The sequence below is a fragment of the Pseudophryne corroboree genome, unplaced genomic scaffold (genome assembly GCF_028390025.1).
Source record: "Pseudophryne corroboree isolate aPseCor3 unplaced genomic scaffold, aPseCor3.hap2 scaffold_617, whole genome shotgun sequence".
Classification (NCBI taxonomy): domain Eukaryota; kingdom Metazoa; phylum Chordata; class Amphibia; order Anura; family Myobatrachidae; genus Pseudophryne; species Pseudophryne corroboree.
In genome coordinates, this window is record NW_026970213.1 from 165,829 (window position 1) to 187,922 (window position 22,094).

At 48.9% G+C, this 22,094-nt stretch overlaps 1 protein-coding gene across 1 annotated transcript in view; it reads left to right on the forward strand.

Annotated features, from left to right (window-relative positions):
* Positions 1-22,094, forward strand: part of LOC135035841 (oocyte zinc finger protein XlCOF7.1-like) — a gene marked incomplete at its 3' end in the record, with an annotated part of 104,123 nt that overhangs the window by 30,360 nt on the left and 51,669 nt on the right. The gene's annotated exons all lie outside the window — the stretch shown is intronic.

Here is a 22,094-nt window from a genome sequence, read left to right on the forward strand (position 1 = left end):
GGATCAGCCACCAGCCCCGCCTACTCTCTCATAGGCTGTAGCGACCCGTCACTCAGCCAGCCCCGCCTCTGTCTCTAGCTATTGGTCGCAGGGTCCAGTCACTCAGTAACCTTTCTCCCGCCCATTGCTCGCAGCCCCGCCCCCTCTCCCTCCTACACATGTCACGATGAGTGACGGGACAGTCCGACCAATGGCGAGTAGAGTGGGCGGGGCTGTATGATGGACTCCTTGGTGTATGAAATAAGGAGTGGGCGGGGCTAGAAGATGAGTGACGGGATACTACAGCCTATGAGCGGGAGAGCTACTGGTTGCTTAGTGACTGCGGCTGTGCCTACCCATAATCCCATGCGCTCCCCTCGATTCTAGCATCTACCGTATATTACAGGTCAGTAGCATAGTTTTTCCCCCAAGTTGCTTTATTTATATTTATATATATATCTATCTATATCTATATATACATTTATATATATATATATTTATATTTATTTTATTTGTATTTTTTTCGGTGGTTGCTTGTTTTTGTGCTTTTTTTTATATTTTTTATTTTTTTTATGTTATTACTGGCACCGCCCATCAGACACGGGTGAGAAGCTGCGGATGAATAGAGTAATTGGGGTGTTACATTGTGTCGCTGTGACGTGACAGTGAGATGATGATAGTGATGGAGCGCTGTTCTGCAGGGTGAGGAGATTATTCAGAGTTTGTCGCAGATTTTACTATTTTACCAAAATGTGCGACCACCAGAATGGCACGCAGGGGGCCGCCCAGAACAGGGCGAGACCACCCGGCATGTGTGGTGCTGCCCCGCCATGCCATCGCAATTCACATAGTGACTGACCCCGGCCTATACATAAGCAGCGGCACCGCCGCCATGTTTCCAATCGCAGGAAATGCAGCGACATCATTGGCCGGCCCTGAAAACAGCCATGACACGTCTGTCGCCAGTGCTAGATTGAGCCTGCATGCAGACTCAATCTAGTGGGCCGCTGTGTGAAGTGAGCGGACCCCGTCGTCATCCCCCCTCGCATCGCACTGCGCTGAGCGTGGGGAGAGATGTGTGCTGAGCCGTCTGTGTTAAGAACACTCAGCACACATCTCCCCCGTCGGTATCCCCCTTACCACCGACTGGACGGGATGTAGTTACCCAGCTGTCGTGATCCCGGCATTAAGGATCCTGATGCCGAAATCCTGACAGACGGGAATGCCGTCAGCGCTCGCCACGGATTTCCCACTCGTGTGTCTACAACACCCATAGAGTGACAATAAAACCTGTGGTGAGTGCAGTGAGCCACCGTGCCGTGGCGAATGTACTCTTTGCGCTTGCCCCGCTGCCAGTATTCTTGCGGCCAGGATGCCGCTGTTGGTATATTGACCCCTGGCACCCCGTCTGCCGGGATATCATTACCATCCCGACCGGAGAACCAGATACCAGAAGAAAAAGTTCAAGAAACTGAAACTATCCACCTGACTTCAAGATCCAGAACTTATCTTCAGTCCATCCAGCAGCCAGACATAGCACCAATAATTACACTATATCCAAAAACTTAAGTTGGGCTTTTTTGGCAGCTTTTTAGTAACGGTTTGAGCTTGTTTTGGGCTTATTTTTTAGTCATCAGTTGCTTGTTTTTCATTTAATAGTTGGCAACACTGGTCAGTACTTATTGCATATATACTTACACTGATATATATATATATATATAGTAGAGAATTCCAAAGGATTTGGAAGGTACACTCGCACTAGTAAAGAATTGTAGAACCTTCTTTAAAATCACCAATACTTTTATTGTCGACGTTTCGGTCTGATAACAGGCCTTTTTCAAGACAGGTGATATATCATCTTCATCAATTCATTATCATAGACAACTCATGTGTAGTCTGCAAAAAACACAGTGGTATACAGTCACAAGCAATATGCCTCACCGGCCCCCGTGGGCACCCGACAGTGACACTATTGGACCCGTCACCAACAGACATCCATTGGAAGTGTGCCTAGAGGGTATAACCATCCTCCTTTTAATACCTGAGAAACATCAAGGAATCCACACCGGGCATCACTTATGTCAGGACACTCAAGTACGCTAAAAAGCTACCTCCATCTGTCAAGAGAGGTTTTAAATACACGTTTATACATAGGGCTTAATAATATCCACCACCGCTATCTTACATCCAACATGTTATCAATAACAGTCTCATACCTTATCAAAGTAGCCAAAGGACTAATGCAGCAATATTGTAGGAGGCATTTGGTTTAGGAAAGTCCACCTACCAACACCTAAGGGAAATAATATCCTCACTAAGTATTTGTAAACATGTCATTGTACAACCCATAATAGTACAAAATACCACATCAGTACTTACATTATCCCGAGGACGCCACAGGCATTGCTGCATGCCGTCCTCATAAACATCTAAGCTATTTAAACCGTGTGGACCGGAAGTGACGTCCATTCCGGAAATCACACTTGCAACCTAATAAACTCCTATTACAACCAACTTCTAAATCAAGCGAACTCCAGAATGTGCCAAACGCACTGCCCTTCACCTGCACACCCAGCCGCCACATCGCATATCCCCCCGCGACAGCCCACGCCGCACACATAAGATCCCGGTGCAGCACCGCTGGAAACGCGTCATCATGCGTTCCAACGGTACTTACGTGCGGTTCAACTGCCGGAAGTGTACATCCGAATGCCGTAACCGCGGAGTCGTCATGCTAGCACATCAGGGCTCAAAAGACATAGGTGTAATGACCCAATGACATAGGGATCGTGCCTCCACACTTCCCCATAACAATATTCCAAATCATAAAGATTGTCTTGTCCCCTCCAATCGATGCCAGGGTACAGCCGGTCTACGCCCAATATTAAACCATCTAATAGAATACTCATCATGTCCAGTAGGAGAGTGGAAAATTAAAACCCCTCAATGGCACTATTCATAGGTACACCTTGTGCACCCACCAACAAATTCTACAAAAGCACCAGATTGTTATTAAGGAGTGAAATTTATCTTGTTAAGTCAACAAACCAAACTCGCCCAATATTGTTTATATATCACCTGGGAAAAAAATATACTCGAGCATCCAACCATCCCAATGTGCCTATGTCATCGCATATAAATTCACGCGTACTCTACGCACTATTAGGGTTGCAAATTACAGTGGTCCAAAGGTCTGTTCGGCTACCCCGGAGGCCGGTGAGACATTCACATAACAATGATCCTATAATCAAAAAGTGCAAAAAATGACTACACATACAAAAATTTTTTTTTAATTGACAAAAAGGCTTCAATGTAGGAAGAAGCCCATCTGCCAACTTACAGGTCTGCTATATACCACGTGAGGCTCCACATCACACGGTCAATAAATGGCCCTTAAAGAAAGGGATGTAAAGAATTTGCTTCATTAAGTCCCCTAGGGGCTACAGTATCTAAAGGGTGTATCCAATAACACTCTCGCTGTTTGAGAGCCAGGGAGCGACCCCCCCCCCCCCCATTAGATTTGGGGGGATCCAATCAATTATTTTACATTTAAGGCATGCCACTTGGTGTCTAGCATCCAAAAAGTGGCGGGCCACTGGCTTATCAGTTTTACCCGTGAGAATAGCCGTATGTATGGAAGACCTGTGATTGGCCATACGATCACAAAACACACGTGTCTTAAGGCCAACATAATACAACCAACAGGGGCACTTCAGTATATATATAATAAAGTCAAGACGGCAGTGTAGATGGTACTTTAATCGGATGGTTTTTCCAGTGTGCGGGTGACTAAATGTCGGACCTGTAATCATGGACCGACACGTAGTGCAACTGCCGCATGAAAAACATCCCGGTTTAGATTGCATCAAGGTAGTCCACGGGGACTTGATGGGGTCTTCTTCAGGAAACGATCTAGGTTTCATGAGAAGCTGTTTGAGATTAGCTCCCCTTCTATAAGCCATCATTGGTACCCCCGTTTTCGTGAAGGGTAGAGACTCATCTGATTTAATAATTGGCCAATGGTGATGCAATGCCTTTTTCATCCTCGTGGCATTCCCATCAAACTGTGTAGGAAAGATCAGGCGCTCCTGCATTTTCCTTTTAGGTTGAGTCCCCATAATTGCTTGTTCAGCTCTGTGTCTACACCCCCGTAATAATTTAGGAGAATAGCCACGTTCTAGAAAACGTGTAGTGATCTCATTACATTGATCATCTCTGCGCACAGGATCAGAATTCAACCTCATTACTCTCAAGTACTGTGAAGTGGGAAAACTCTCTCTTTTAAAGCTGAGGGATGATGGCTAGTCGCTAGTAGTAATTGATTGCGATCCGTAGGTTTTACGATAGAGAGTATAACTCAACTGTGCCTGTATTCATGATCGTCACGTCCAAGAAATGAATGACTATATACCACTGTGTTTTTTGAAGACTACATATGAGTTGTCTATGATGATGAATTGATGAAGATGATATATCACCTGTCTTGAAAAAGGCCTGTTATCAGACCGAAACGTCGACAATAAAAGTATTGGTGATTTTAAAGAAGAAGGTTCTACAATTCTGTACTAGTGCGAGTGCACCTTCCAAATCCTTTGTATTCCTCTACTGTATGTACGTGGGCCTATTTGGTCCATTGGGAGCACCCACAATATGATGAACTTTTTCCGATGAGAGTGCAGGATTTCGTTGTTTATATATATATTTATATCGTACTGTGACGTCACTGTGCACAGTGCAGACCCCAATACCCCAACTCACTGTATACACTGTGTCCTGCCCCGCGTGTATATATAACTGTGTCCTGCCCCGCGTGTATATATAACTGTGTCCTGCCCCGCGTGTATATATAACTGTGTCCTGCCCCGCGTGTGTATATAACTGTGTCCTGCCCCGCGTGTATATATAACTGTGTCCTGCCCCGCGTGTGTATATATAACTGTGTCCTGCCACGCGTGTGTATATATAACTGTGTCCTGCCCCGCGTGTGTATATATAACTGTGTCCTGCCCCGCGTGTATATATAACTGTGTCCTGCCCTGCGTGTGTATATATAACTGTGTCCTGCCCCGCGTGTGTATATAACTGTGTCCTGCCCCGTGTGTGTATATATAACTGTGTCCTGCCCCGCGTGTGTATATATAACTGTGTCCTGCCCCGCGTGTGTATATAACTGTGTCCTGCCCCGCGTGTGTATATATAACTGTGTCCTGCCCCGCGTGTGTATATATAACTGTGTCCTGCCCCGCGTGTGTATATATAACTGTGTCCTGCCCCGCGTGTGTATATTTCTCTATCGTCCTAAGTGGATGCTGGGGTTCCTGAAAGGACCATGGGGAATAGCGGCTCCGCAGGAGACAGGGCACAAAAAAGTAAAGCTTTACTAGGTCAGGTGGTGTGCACTGGCTCCTCCCCCTATGACCCTCCTCCAGACTCCAGTTAGATTTTGTGCCCGAACGAGAAGGGTGCAATCTAGGTGGCTCTCCTAAAGAGCTGCTTAGAGAAAGTTTAGTTTAGGTTTTTTTCTTTACAGTGAGTCCTGCTGGCAACAGGATCACTGCAACGTGGGACTTAGGGGGAAAGTAGTAAACTCACCTGCATGCAGAGTGGATTTGCTGCTTGGCTACTGGACACCATTAGCTCCAGAGGGATCGAACACAGGCCCAGCCGTGGAGTCCGGTCCCGGAGCCGCGCCGCCGACCCCCTTGCAGATGCTGAAGCGTGAAGAGGTCCGGAAACCGGCGGCTGAAGACTCCTCAGTCTTCATAAGGTAGCGCACAGCACTGCAGCTGTGCGCCATTTTCCTCTCAGCACACTTCACTGGGCAGTCACTGAGGGTGCAGAGCGCTGGGGGGGGGCGCTCTGAGAGGCAAATATAAACCTTATACAAGGCTAAAAATACCTCACATATAGCCCATAGGGGCTATATGGAGATATTTAACCCCTGCCTGACTGGAAAAATAGCGGGAGAAGAACCCGCCGAAAAAGGGGCGGGGCCTATCTCCTCAGCACACGGCGCCATTTTCTGTCACAGCTCCGCTGGTCAGAACGGCTCCCAGGTCTCTCCCCTGCACTGCACTACAGAAACAGGGTAAAACAGAGAGGGGGGGCACATTAATGGCTATATATATATATATTAAAGCAGCTATAAGGGAGCACTTAATATAAGGATATCCCTTGTATATATAGCGCTTTGTGGTGTGTGCTGGCAGACTCTCCCTCTGTCTCCCCAAAAGGGCTAGTGGGTCCTGTCTTCATTAGAGCATTCCCTGTGAGTTTGCGGTGTGTGTCGGTACGTGGTGTCGACATGTATGAGGACGATATTGGTGTGGAGGCGGAGCAATTGCCAAATATGCAGATGTCACCCCCCAGGGGGTCGACACCAGAATGGATGCCTTTATTTGTGGAATTACGTGATGGTTTATCTTCCCTTAAACAGTCAGTTGAGGACATGAGGCGGCCGGACAATCAATTAATGCCTGTCCAGGCGCCTCAAACACCGTCAGGGGCTGTAAAACGCCCTTTGCCTCAGTCGGTCGACACAGACCCAGACACGGGCACTGATTCCAGTGACGACGGTAGAAATTCAAACGTATTTTCCAGTAGGGCCACACGTTATATGATTTTGGCAATGAAGGAGACGTTACATTTAGCTGATACTACAGATACCGTAAAACAGGGTATTATGTATGGTGTGAAAAAACTACAAACAGTTTTTCCTGAATCAGAAGAATTAAATGACGTGTGTGATGAAGCGTGGGTTGCTCCTGATAAAAAGTTGATAATTTCAAAAAAGTTATTGGCATTATACCCTTTCCCGCCAGAGGTTAGGGCGCGCTGGGAAACACCCCCTAAGGTGGACAAGGCGCTCACACGCTTATCCAAACAAGTGGCGTTACCCTCTCCTGAGACGGCCGCACTTAAGGATCCATCAGATAGAAAGATGGAAGTTATTCAAAAGAATATATACACACATGCAGGTGTTATACTACGACCAGCTATAGCAACTGCCTGGATGTGCAGTGCTGGAGTAGTTTGGTCAGAATCCCTGATTGAAAATATTGATACCCTAGATAGGGACAATGTTTTACTGTCGTTAGAACAAATAAAGGATGCATTTATCTATATGCGTGATGCACAGAGGGATATTTGCACACTGGCATCTCGGGTGAGTGCTATGTCCATTTCAGCCAGAAGAGCCTTATGGACACGACAGTGGACAGGCGATGCGGATTCAAAACGTCACATGGAGGTTTTGCCGTATAAAGGGGAGGAGTTATTTGGAGTTGGTCTATCAGACTTGGTGGCCACGGCTACTGCCGGGAAATCCACTTTTTTACCTCAAGTCACTCCCCAACAGAGAAAGGCACCGACCTTTCAACCGCAGCCTTTTCGCTCCTACAAAAATAAGAGAGCAAAGGGCTTGTCGTACCTGCCACGAGGCAGAGGAAGAGGGAAGAGACACCAACAGGCAGCTCCTTCCCAGGAACAGAAGCCCTCCCCGGCTCCTGCAAAAACCTCAGCATGACGCTGGGGCCTCTCAAGCGGACTCGGGGACAGTGGGGGGCCGTCTCAAAAATTACAGCGCGCAGTGGGCTCACTCGCAGGTAGACCCCTGGATCCTGCAGATAATATCTCAGGGGTACAGGTTGGAATTAGAGACGGATCCTCCTCATCGTTTCCTGAAGTCTGCCTTACCAACCGTCTCTTCCGAAAGGGAGAGGGTGTTGGAAGCCATTCACAAGCTGTACGCTCAGCAGGTGATAGTCAAAGTACCCCTATTACAACAAGGAAAGGGGTATTATTCCACTCTATTTGTGGTACCGAAGCCGGATGGCTCGGTAAGGCCTATTCTAAATCTGAAGTCCTTGAACCTCTACATAAAAAAGTTCAAGTTCAAGATGGAGTCACTCAGAGCAGTGATAGCGAACCTGGAAGAAGGGGACTTTATGGTATCCTTGGACATCAAGGATGCGTATCTACACGTTCCGATTTACCCCGCACACCAGGGGTACCTCAGGTTCATTGTTCAAAACTGTCACTATCAGTTTCAGACGCTGCCGTTCGGATTGTCCACGGCGCCTCGGGTCTTTACCAAGGTAATGGCCGAGATGATGATTCTTCTTCGAAGAAAAGGCGTATTAGTTATCCCATACTTGGACGATCTCCTAATAAGGGCAAGGTCCAGAGAACAGCTGGAGACAGCTTTAGCACTATCTCAAGAGGTGCTAAGACAACACGGGTGGATTCTGAATATTCCAAAATCCCATTTAATCCCGACAACTCGTCTGCTGTTCCTAGGAATGATTCTGGACACGGTTCAGAAAAAGGTTTTCCTTCCAGAGGAAAAAGCCAAGGAGTTATCCGATCTGGTCAGGAACCTCCTAAAACCAGGAAAAGTGTCAGTACATCAATGCACAAGAGTCCTGGGAAAAATGGTGGCTTCTTACGAAGCAATTCCATTCGGCAGATTCCATGCAAGAATATTCCAAAGGGATCTGTTGGACAAATGGTCAGGGTCGCATCTGCAGATGCACCTGCGAATAACCCTGTCACCAAAGACAAGGGTGTCACTTCTGTGGTGGTTGCAGAAGGCTCACCTATTAGAAGGCCGCAGATTCGGCATTCAGGATTGGATCCTGGTGACCACGGACGCCAGCCTGAGAGGCTGGGGAGCAGTCACACAAGGAAGAAACTTCCAGGGAGTATGGACGAGTCTGGAAAAGTCTCTTCACATAAACATTCTGGAACTAAGAGCAATCTACAATGCTCTAAGCCAGGCGGAACTTCTCCTGCAAGGAAAGCCGGTGTTGATTCAGTCGGACAACATCACGGCGGTCGCCCATGTAAACAGGCAGGGCGGCACAAGAAGCAGGAGTGCAATGGCAGAAGCTGCCAAGATTCTTCGCTGGGCGGAGAATCACGTGATAGCACTGTCAGCAGTGTTCATCCCGGGCGTGGACAACTGGGAAGCAGACTTCCTCAGCAGACACGATCTTCATCCGGGAGAGTGGGGTCTACATCCAGAAGTCTTCAACATGTTAATAGACCGTTGGGAAAGACCAATTGTAGACATGATGGCGTCTCGCCTCAACAAGAAACTGGACAAATATTGCGCCAGGTCAAGAGATCCACAGGCAATAGCTGTGGACGCACTGGTAACTCCTTGGGTGTACCAGTCAGTGTATGTGTTTCCTCCTCTGCCGCTCATACCAAAGGTATTGAAGATCATACGGCAAAGAAGAGTAAGAACAATACTAGTGGTTCCGGATTGGCCGAGAAGGACTTGGTATCCGGAACTTCAAGAGATGCTCACGGACGAACCGTGGCCTCTACCTCTGAGAAGGGACCTGCTACAGCAGGGTCCCTGTCTTTTTCAAGACTTACCGCGGCTGCGTTTGACGGCATGGCGGTTGAACGCCAGATCCTAAAAGGGAAAGGCATTCCAGAAGAAGTCATTCCTACCTTGATTAAGGCACGGAAGGAAGTCACCGTGAAACATTATCACCGCATTTGGCGAAAATATGTAGCGTGGTGCGAGGATCGGAGGGTTCCGACGGAGGAATTCCAACTGGGTCGTTTCCTACATTTCCTGCAATCAGGATTATCTATGGGTCTCAAATTGGGATCCATTAAGGTTCAAATTTCGGCCCTGTCAATATTCTTCCAAAAAGAATTGGCCTCTGTCCCTGAGGTCCAGACTTTTGTCAAGGGAGTGCTGCATATACAGCCTCCTGTGGTGCCTCCGGTGGCACCGTGGGATCTAAATGTAGTTTTAGATTTCCTCAAATCCCATTGGTTTGAACCATTGAAAAAGGTGGATTTGAAATATCTCACATTGAAAGTGACTATGTTACTAGCCCTGGCCTCTGCCAGGAGAGTATCTGAATTGGCGGCTTTATCTTATAAAAGTCCTTATCTAATCTTCCATTCGGATAGGGCAGAACTGCGGACTCGTCCGCATTTTCTCCCTAAAGTGGTATCAGCATTTCATCTGAACCAACCTATTGTGGTGCCTGCGGCCACTAGCGACTTGGAGGACTCCAAGTTGTTGGACGTTGTCAGAGCCTTAAAAATATACATTGCAAGGACGGCTGGAGTCAGAAAATCTGACTCGCTGTTTATATTGTATGCACCCAACAAGTTGGGCGCACCTGCTTCTAAGCAGTCGATTGCTCGTTGGATTTGTAACACAATTCAACTTGCACATTCTGTGGCAGGCCTGCCACAGCCTAAAACTGTAAAAGCCCACTCCACAAGGAAGGTGGGCTCATCTTGGGCGGCTGCCCGAGGGGTCTCGGCATTACAACTCTGCCGAGCAGCTACGTGGTCGGGGGAGAACACGTTTGTAAAATTTTACAAATTTGATACCCTGGCAAAGGAGGACCTGGAGTTCTCTCATTCGGTGCTGCAGAGTCATCCGCACTCTCCCGCCCGTTTGGGAGCTTTGGTATAATCCCCATGGTCCTTTCAGGAACCCCAGCATCCACTTAGGACGATAGAGAAAATAAGAATTTACTTACCGATAATTCTATTTCTCGGAGTCCGTAGTGGATGCTGGGCGCCCATCCCAAGTGCGGATTATCTGCAATACTTGTACATAGTTATTGTTAACTAATTCGGGTTATTGTTAAGGAGCCATCTTTAAGAGGCCCTTTCTGTTGTCATACTGTTAACTGGGTTTAGATCACAAGTTGTACGGTGTGATTGGTGTGGCTGGTATGAGTCTTACCCGGGATTCAAAATGCCTCCCTTATTGTGTATGCTCGTCCGGGCACAGTACCTAACTGGAGTCTGGAGGAGGGTCATAGGGGGAGGAGCCAGTGCACACCACCTGACCTAGTAAAGCTTTACTTTTTTGTGCCCTGTCTCCTGCGGAGCCGCTATTCCCCATGGTCCTTTCAGGAACCCCAGCATCCACTACGGACTCCGAGAAATAGAATTATCGGTAAGTAAATTCTTATTATAACTGTGTCCTGCCCCGCGTGTGTGTATATAACTGTGTCCTGCCCCGCGTGTGTATATATAACTGTGTCCTGCCCCGCGTGTGTATATATAACTGTGTCCTGCCCCGCGTGTGTATATATAACTGTGTCCTGCCCCGCGTGTGTATATAACTGTGTCCTGCCCCGCGTGTGTATATATAACTGTGTCCTGCCCCGCGTGTGTATATATAACTGCAGTGATCGCGCTGAGCCCAAAAAAAAGTGGGTCCCAGGCACCCCTCACTTTTGAAAATTGGGGTCCTACCGGTCTTTTTCTGGGTCCCATCGGAATGAAGGTTCTTTTAAACTTAATCTTGTTTGGACACTACAAAAGTGTTGCAAGCTGGGGTGATGGGGGTGACAATGCTGCTGGGCTGTGTAGCATGCAGGACACCCTGCACCAGAGGTGTAACTAGACATTTTGGTGCCCTTAGGCAGGAAGTGAATTGGTGTCCCACCTCCCAGACCGCAAAGCAGAGGGAAGGCGCGCCCCAAAATTTTAGGGGCGTGGCTTCGTGGGGAAGGGGCGTGACCACATAATAGTGCCAATTCACATTACACCACACAGTAGTGCCGTTTATACACATTGCACCAGGTAGAACACTTTATACATATTGCGCCAGGTAGAGCACGTTATACACTTTGCACCAGGTAGAGCACGTTATACACATTGCACCAGGTAGAGCACGTTATACACTTTGCACCAGGTATAGCACATTATACACAATGCACCCGGTACAGCACGTTATACACAATGCACCAGGTACAGCACGTTATACACAATGCACCAGGTACAGCACGTTATACACAATGCACCAGGTACAGCACGTTATACACATTGCACCAGGTACAGCACGTTATACACAATGCACCAGGTACAGCACGTTATACACAATGCACCAGGTACAGCACGTTATACACATTGCACCAGGTAGAGCACGTTATACACATTGCACCAGGTACAGCACGTTATACACAATGCACCAGGTACAGCATGTTATTCACATTGCACCAGGTAGAGCACGTTATACACATTGCACCGGGTAGAGCACGTTATACACATTGCAGCAGGTAGAGCACGTTATACACATTGCAGCAGGTAGAGCACGTTATACACAATGCACCAGGTACAGCACGTTATACACAATGCACCAGGTACAGCACGTTATACACAATGCACCAGGTACAGCACGTTATACACAATGCACCAGGTACAGCACGTTATACACAATGCACCAGGTACAGCACGTTATACACTTTGCACCAGGTACAGCACGTTATACACATTGCAGCAGGTAGAGCACGTTATACACATTGCAGCAGGTAGAGCACGTTATACACATTGCAGCAGGTAGAGCACGTTATACACATTGCAGCAGGTAGAGCACGTTATACACATTGCAGCAGGTAGAGCACGTTATACACATTGCAGCAGGTAGAGCACGTTATACACATTGCAGCAGGTAGAGCACGTTATACATATTGCACCAGGTAGAGCACGTTATACACATTGCACCAGGTAGAACACGTTATACACATTGCAGCAGGTAGAGCACGTTATACACATTGCAGCAGGTAGAGTGCGTTATACACATTGCACCAGGTAGAGCACGTTATACACATTGCACCAGGTAGAGCACGTTATACACATTGCAGCAGGTAGTGCACGTTATACACATTGCAGCAGGTAGAGCACGTTATACACATTGCACCAGGTAGAGCACGTTATACACATTGCAGCAGGTAGAGCACGATATACACATTGCAGCAGGTAGAGCACGTTATACACATTGCAGCAGGTAGAGCACGTTATACACATTGCAGCAGGTAGAGCACGTTATACACATTGCAGCAGGTAGAGCACGTTATACACATTGCAGCAGGTAGAGCACGTTATACACATTGCACCAGGTAGAGCACGTTATACACATTGCAGCAGGTAGAGCACGTTATACACATTGCAGCAGGTAGAGCACGTTATACACATTGCAGCAGGTAGAGCACGTTATACACATTGCAGCAGGTAGAGCACGTTATACATATTGCACCAGGTAGAGCACGTTATACACATTGCAGCAGGTAGAGCACGTTATACACATTGCAGCAGGTAGAGCACGTTATACACATTGCAGCAGGTAGAGCACGTTATACACATTGCAGCAGGTAGAGCACGTTATACACATTGCAGCAGGTAGAGCACGTTATACACATTGCAGCAGGTAGAGCGCGTTATACACATTGCAGCAGGTAGAGCACGTTATACACATTGCAGCAGGTAGAGCACGTTATACACATTGCAGCAGGTAGAGCACGTTATACACATTGCAGCAGGTAGAGCACGTTATACACATTGCAGCAGGTAGAGCACGTTATACACATTGCAGCAGGTAGAGCACGTTATACACATTGCAGCAGGTAGAGCACGTTATACACATTGCAGCAGGTACAGCACATTATACACAATGCACCAGGTACAGCACGTTATACACAATGCACCAGGTACAGCACGTTATACACAATGCACCAGGTACAGCACGTTATACACTTTGCACCAGGTAGAGCACGTTATACACATTGCACCAGGTAGAGCACGTTATACACATTGCACCAGGTAGAGCACGTTATACACAATGCACCAGGTACAGCACGTTATACACTTTGCACCAGGTAGAGCACGTTATACACATTGCACCAGGTAGAGCACGTTATACACATTGCAGCAGGTAGAGCACGTTATACACATTGCACCAGGTAGAGCACGTTATACACATTGCAGCAGGTAGAGCACGTTATACACATTGCACCAGGTACAGCACGTTATACACTTTGCTCCAGGTACAGCACGTTATACACATTGCAGTAGGTAGAGCAGGTTATACACATTGCGCCAGGCAGAGCACATTATACACATTGCACCAGGTAGAGCGCGTTATACACATTGCAGCAGGTAAAGCACGTTATACACATTGCAGCAGGTGGAGCACGTTATACACATTGCACCAGGTAGAGCACGTTATACACTTTGCTCCAGGTACAGCACGTTATACACATTGCACCAGGTAGAGCACGTTATACACATTGCAGCAGGTAGAGCACGTTATACACATTGCAGCAGGTAGAACACGTTATACACATTGCAGCAGGTAGAGCACGTTATACACATTGCAGCAGGTAGAGCACGTTATACACATTGCAGCAGGTAGAACACGTTATACACATTGCAGCAGGTAGAGCACGTTATACACATTGCAGCAGGTAGAACACGTTATACACATTGCAGCAGGCAGAGCACGTTATACACATTGCACCAGGTAGAGCGCGTTATACACATTGCAGCAGGTAAAGCACGTTATACACATTGCAGCAGGTAGAGCACGTTATACACATTGCAGCAGGTAGAACACGTTATACACATTGCAGCAGGTAGAGCACGTTATACACATTGCAGCAGGTAGAACACGTTATACACATTGCAGCAGGCAGAGCACGTTATACACATTGCGCCAGGTAGAGCACGTTATACACATTGCGCCAGGTAGAGCGCGTTATACACACTGCGCCAGGCAGAGCGCGTTATACACACTGCGCCAGGCAGAGCGCGTTATACACACTGCGCCAGGCAGAGCGCATTATACACACTGCGCCAGGCAGAGCACGTTGTACACACTGCGCCAGGTAAGAGCACTGAGGCACACTGCACCAGGTAAGAGCACTGAGGCACACTGCACCAGGTAAGAGCACTGAGGCACACTGCACCAGGTAAGTGCACTGAGGCACACTGCACCAGGTAAGTGCACTGAGGCACACTGCACCAGGTAAGTGCACTGAGGCACACTGCACCAGGTAAGTGCACTGAGGCACACTGCACCAGGTAAGAGCACTGAGGCACACTGCACCAGGTAAGAGCACTGAGGCACACTGCACCAGGTAAGAAAGCTGAAGCACACTGCACCAGGTAAGAGCACTGAGGCACACTGCACCAGGTAAGAGCACTGAGGCACACTGCACCAGGAAAGAGCACTGAGGCACACTGCACCAGGTAAGAGCACTGAGGCACACTGCACCAGGAAAGAGCACTGAAGCACACTGCACCAGGTAAGAGCACTGAAGCACACTGCACCAGGTAAGAGCACTGAGGCACACTGCACCAGGTAAGAGCACTGAGGCACACTGCACCAGGTAAGAGCACTGAGGCACACTGCACCAGGTAAGAGCACTGAGGCACACTGCACCAGGTAAGAAAGCTGAAGCACACTGCACCAGGTAAGAGCACTGAGGCACACTGCACCAGGTAAGAGCACTGAGGCACACTGCACCAGGAAAGAGCACTGAGGCACACTGCACCAGGTAAGAGCACTGAGGCACACTGCACCAGGAAAGAGCACTGAGGCACACTGCACCAGGTAAGAGCACTGAGGCACACTGCACCAGGTAAGAGCACTGAGGCACACTGCACCAGGTAAGAAAGCTGAAGCACACTGCACCAGGTAAGAGCACCGAGGCACACTGCACCAGGTAAGAGCACTGAGGCACACAGCAGTAATCACCGTCGTCCTCCTCCCCCCCCCCCCCCCCGCCCCCCCCACGGGTCGTAGCAGACACAGGGACACAGACAAGGAAAGCAACACACTTGCAGGCCGGGATCGGCGTCCTCCGTGATCTAGTGGGTAAAGCTGGGCAAAGTGCCTGGGGCTTCCCGCGGTGCCGTCTGAGGCAGTGGCCGCGCTGCCGCTCTTGCCGTTGATGTGTTCTCTCAAAGCAAGAGCGGTAGCGCAGCCACTGCCTCAGACGGCACCGCGGGAAGCCCCAGGCACTGTGCCCAGCTTTACCCACTAAATCACGGACTCCGATCCCTGCACATAATTGCCAGCATCTCAGAGTCCCTGTGGCAACCCCCGTCCCCCATCCGCACTATAAACTTACGTACACAGAAGTCACCCTTCCTCTGCAAGCAGCCTGGCGCCAAAGAGGAGGGGGAACTGGCTCCACCTCCTCTTTATATCATCCAGCACGGGGCCAGCATGTCAGTTAAACAAATCCCCCTTACAGATTGGCGGATTGAGGAGCGCGTCCCCGGGGACCCGCCCACTTTGTAAACTTGAGTCCCATGTCTTTAAAACCGGGTAAAAAACGCGCTATAGCGCGTTTTTGCGATCACTGTAACTGTGTCCTGCCCCGCGTGTGTATATATAACTGTATCCTGCCCCCGCGTGTGTATATATAACTGTGTCCTGCCCCGCGTGTATATATAACTGTGTCCTGCCCCGCGTGTGTATATATAACTGTGTCCTGCCCCGCGTGTGTATATATAACTGTGTCCTGCCCTTGCGTATATATATAACTGTGTCCTGCCCCGCGTGTGTATATATAACTGTGTCCTGCCCCCGCGTGTGTATATATAACTGTGTCCTGCCCCGCGTGTGTATATATAACTGTGTCCTGCCCCCGCGTGTGTATATATAACTGTGTCCTGCCCCGCGTGTATATATAACTGTGTCCTGCCCCGCGTGTATATATAACTGTGTCCTGCCCCCCGTGTATATTTCTCTGACGTCCTAGTGGATGCTGGGAACTCCGTAAGGACCATGGGGAATAGCGGCTCCGCAGGAGACTGGGCACAAAAGTAAAGCTTTAGGACTACCTGGTGTGCACTGGCTCCTCCCCCTATGACCCTCCTCCAAGCCCCAGTTAGATTTTTGTGCCTGGCCGAGAAGGGTGCATTCTAGGAGGCTCTCCTGAGTTTCTTAGAAAAAGTTTAGTTTTAGGTTTTTTATTTTCAGTGAGACCTGCTGGCAACAGGCTCACTGCTACGAGGGACTAAGGGGAGAAGAAGCGAACTCACCTGCGTGCAGCCAGCTTGGGCTTCTTGGCTACTGGACACCATTAGCTCCAGAGGGACCGAACACAGGCCCAGCCTCGGAGTCCGGTCCCAGAGCCGCGCCGCCGGCCCCCTTACAGAGCCAGAAGCAAGAAGAGGTCCGGAAAATCGGCGGCAGAAGACATCAGTCTTCACCAAGGTAGCGCACAGCACTGCAGCTGTGCGCCATTGCTCCTCATACACACCTCACACTGCGGTCACTGAGGGTGCAGGGCGCTGGGGGGGGCGCCCTGAGCAGCAATAAAAATACCTTGGCTGGCGAAAATACATCACATATAACCCCTAGGGCTATATGGATGTATTTTAACCCCTGCCAGAATCCATAAAAATGCGGGAGAAAAGTCTGCGAAAAAGGGGCGGAGCCTATCTCCTCAGCACACTGGCGCCATTTTCTCTCACAGCTCCGTTGGAGGGAAGCTCCCTGGCTCTCCCCTGCAGTTACTACACTACAGAAAGGGGTTAAAAAAGAGAGGGGGGCACTAATTAGGCGCAGTATTAATAAAACAGCAGCTATAAGGGGAAAAACACTTATATAAGGTTATCCCTATACATATATAGCGCTCTGGTGTGTGCTGGCATACTCTCCCTCTGTCTCCCCAAAGGGCTGTTTGGGGTCCTGTCCTCTATCAGAGCATTCCCTGTGTGTGTGCTGTGTGTCGGTACGATTGTGTCGACATGTATGAGGAGGAAAATGGCCTGTAATGGAGATGTCACCCCCTAGGGAGTCGACACCTGAGTGGCTGAGCTTATGGAATTACGTGACAGTGTCAGCTCTTTACAAAAGATTGATGACATGAGACAGCCGGCTACTCAGCCTGTGCCTGTCCAGGTGTCTCAAAAGCCATCAGGGGCTCTAAAACGCCCGTTACCTCAGATGGCAGATACAGACGCCGACACGGATACTGACTCCAGTGTCGACGATTAAGAGACGAATGTGACTTCCAGTAGGGCCACACGTTACATGATTGAGGCTATGGAAAATGTTTTACATATTTCTGATAATACCAGTACCACTAAAAAGGGTATTATGTTTGGTGAGAAAAAACTGCCAGTAGTTTTTCCTGCATCTGAGGAATTAAATGAAGTGTGTGATGTTGCGTGGGTTTCCCCCGATAAAAACTGTTAATTCCTAAAAAGTTATTAGCATCATACCCATTCCCGCCAGAGGGTAGGGCACGTTGGGAAACACCCCCTAGGGTGGATAAAGCGCTCACACGCTTGTCTAAACAGGTGGCACTACCCTCTCCTGAGACGGCCGCCCTTAAGGAACCTGCTGACAGAAAGCAGGAAAATATCCTAAAATGTATATACATTCACACGGGTGTGATACTGCGACCAGCAATCGCCTCAGCCTGGATGTGCAGTGCTGGGGTGGCTTGGTCGGATTCCCTGACTGACAATATTGATACCCTAGATAGGGACAGTATATTACTGACTATAGAGCATTTGAAAGATGCATTTCTATATATGCGTGATGCACAGAGGGATATTTGCCGACTGGCATCAAGAGTAAGTGCGCTGTCCATTTCTGCCAGAAGAGGGTTATGGACGCTGCAGTGGTCAGGTGATGCTGATTCCAAAAGGCATATGGAAGTATTGCCTTATAAAAGGGAGGATTTATTTGGGGTTGGACCTGGTGGCCACGGCAACGGCTGGGAAATCCACATTTCTCTAACGTCCTAGTGGATGCTGGGACTCCGTCAGGACCATGGGGAATAGCGGGCTCCGCAGGAGACAGGGCACATCTAAATAAAGCTTTTAGGATCACATGGTGCGTACTGGCTCCTCCCCCTATGACCCTCCTCCAAGCCTCAGTTAGGTTTTTGTGCCCGTCCGAGAAGGGTGCAATCTAGGTGGCTCTCATAAGAGCTGTTTAGAAAGTTTTTTTAGGTTTAAAATCTCAGTGAATCCTGCTGGCAACAGGATCACTGCATCGAGGGACTTAGGGGAGAGATTTCCAACTCACCTGCGTGCAGGATGGATTGGAGTCTTAGGCTACTGGACACTTAGCTCCAGAGGGAGTCGGAACACAGGTCATCCTGGGGTTCGTCCCGGAGCCGCGCCGCCGATCCCCCTTACAGACGCTGAAGACGGAGGTCCGGAAAGCAGGCGGCAGAAGACTTCTCAGTCTTCATGAAGGTAGCGCACAGCACTGCAGCTGTGCGCCATTGTTGCTACACGGCTCACTGATTCAGTCACGGAGGGTGCAGGGCGCTGCTGGGGGCGCCCTGGGCAGCAATATAAAATACCTTTGGTGGCAAAATAAATACATCACATATAGCCATTAAGGCTATATGTATGTATTTAACCCAGGCCAGTTTCTTAAAAAACCGGGAGGAAAGCCCGCCGAAGAAGGGGCGGAGCTTATTCTCCTCAGCACTCAGCGCCATTTTCCTGCTCAGCTCCGCTGGTGAGGAAGGCTCCCAGGACTCTCCCCTGCACTGCACTACAGAAACAGGGTAACAAAGAGAAGGGGGGCATAATTTGGCGATATTGATATATATTAAGAGCGCATATATAAAAAACAACACCTTCTAGGGTTGTTTATATACAATTATAGCGCTTTTGGTGTGTGCTGGCAAACTCTCCCTCTGTCTCCCCAAAGGGCTAAGAGGGTCCTGTCTTCGATAGAGCATTCCCTGTGTGGCTGCTGTGTGTCGGTACGTGTGTGTCGACATGTATGAGGACGATGTTGGTGTGGAGGCAGAGCAATTGCCGGTAATGGTAATGTCACCCCCTAGGGAGTCGACACCGGAATGGATGGCTTTAGTTATGGAATTACGTGATAATGTCAGCACATTACAAAAGTCAGTTGACGAAATGAGACGGCCGGCAAACCAGTTAGTACCGGTTCAGCCGTCTCAGACACCGTCAGGGGCTGTAAAACGTCCCTTACCTCAGTCAGTCGACACGGGTACCGACACAGATTAATCTAGTGTCGACGGTGAAGAAACAAACGTATTTTCCAATAGGGCCACACGTTATATGATCACGGCAATGAAGGAGGCTTTGCAGATCTCTGATACTGCTGGTACCTCAAAAAGGGGTATTATGTGGGGGGTGAAAAAACTATCTGTAGTTTTTCCAGAATCAGAGGAATTGAATGACGTGTGTGATGAAGCGTGGGTTACCCCCGATAGAAAATTGCTAATTTCAAAGAAACTACACTGAAGAGTATATACACACATACTGGTGTTATACTGCGACCGGCAATAGCCTCAGCCTGGATGTGCAGTGCTGGGGTAGTGTGGTTGGATTCTCTGACTGAAAATATTGATACCCTGGATAGGGACAGTATTTTATTGACTCTAGAGCAATTAAAGGATGCTTTTCTTTATATGCGAGATGCTCAGAGGGATGTTTGTACTCTAGCATCAAGAGTAATCGCGATGTCCATATCTGCCAGAAGAAGTTTATGGACGCGACAGTGGTCAGGTGATGCGGATTCCAAAAGACATATGGAAGTATTGCCATATAAAGGAGAGGAATTGTTTGGGGTCGGTCTTTCGGACCTGGTGGCCACGGCAACTGCCGGCAAATCCACTTTTTTACCTCAGACCCCTCCCAACAGAAAAAGACACCGTCTTTTCAGCCGCAGTCCTTTCGCTCCTATAAAAAGCGACCAAAAGGACAGTCTTATCTGCCGCGAGGCAGAGGAAAGGGTAAGAGAGGGCAGCAAGCAGCCCCTGCCCAGGAACAGAAGCCCGCCCCGGGTTCTACAAAGCCATCAGCATGACGCTGGGGCTTTACAAGCGGACTCAGGAACGGTGGGGGGTCGACTCAAGATTTTCAGCAATCAGTGGGCTCACTCACAAGTGGACCCGTGGGTCCTGCAGATAATATCTCAGGGTTACATGTTGGAATTCGAAAGGTCTCCCCCTCACCGGTTCCTAAAGTCTGCATTACCAACGTCTCCCTCAGAAAGGACATCGGTTTTGGAAGCCATTCACAAGCTGTATTCTCAGCAGGTGATAGTCAAGGTACCCCTCCTACAACAGGGAAAGGGGTATTATTCCACACTATTTGTGGTACCGAAACCGGACGGTTCGTCTGCTGTTCCTGGGAATGATTCTGGACACGGTTCAGAAAAAGGTGTTTCTCCCGGAGGAGAAAGCAAGGGAGTTATCCGAACTTGTCAGGAACCTCCTAAAACCAGGAACTGTGTCAGTACATCAATGCACAAGAGTCCTGGGAAAGATGGTGGCTTCTTACGAAGCGATTCCATTCGGCAGATTCCATGCACGGACATTTCAGTGGGATCTGCTGGACAAATGGTCCGGATCGCATCTGCACATGCATCAGCGGATAACACTGTCACCAAGAACAATGTTGTCTCTCCTGTGGTGGTTGCAGACTACCCATCTGTTAGTGGGCCGCAGATTCGGCATACAGGACTGGGTCCTGGTGACTACGGATGCCAGCCTACGAGGCTGGGGAGCAGTCACACAGGGAAGAAACTTCCAGGGCGTGTGGTCAAACCTGGAGACGTCCCTTCATATAAATATACTGGAGCTAAGAGCGATCTACAATGCTCTAAGCCTAGCAAAACCGCTGCTTCAGGGTCAGCCGGTGTTGATCCAGTCGGACAACATCACGGCAGTCGCCCACGTAAACCGACAAGGCGGCACGAGAAGCAGAAGTGCAATGACAGAAGCTGCAAGGATTCTGCGCTGGGCGGAGAATCATGTCATAGCACTGTCAGCAGTGTTCATTCCGGGAGTGGACAACTGGGAAGCAGACTTCCTCAGCAGACACGACCTTCACCCGGGAGAGTGGGGACTTCATCCAGAAGTCTTCCACATGATTGTGAACCGTTGGGAAAAACCAAAGGTGGACATGATGGCGTCTCGCCTCAACAAAAAATTGGACAGATATTGCGCCAGGTCAAGAGACCCTCAGGCAATAGCTGTGGACGCTCTGGTAACACCGTGGGTGTACCAGTCAGTGTATGTGTTCCCTCCTCTGCCTCTCATACCAAAGGTACTGAGAATTATACGGAAAAGAGGAGTAAGAACAATACTGGTGGCTCCGGACTGGCCAAGAAGAACTTGGTATCCGGAACTTCAAGAGATGCTCACGGAGGATCCGTGGCCTCTACCTCTAAGAAGGGATCTGCTTCAGCAGGGACCTTGTATGTTCCAAGACTTACCGCGTCTGCGTTTGACGGCATGGCGGTTGAACGCCGGATTCTAAAAGAAAAGGGCATTCCAGAGGAAGTTATTCCTACCTTGATTAAGGCTAGAAAGGAAGTGACT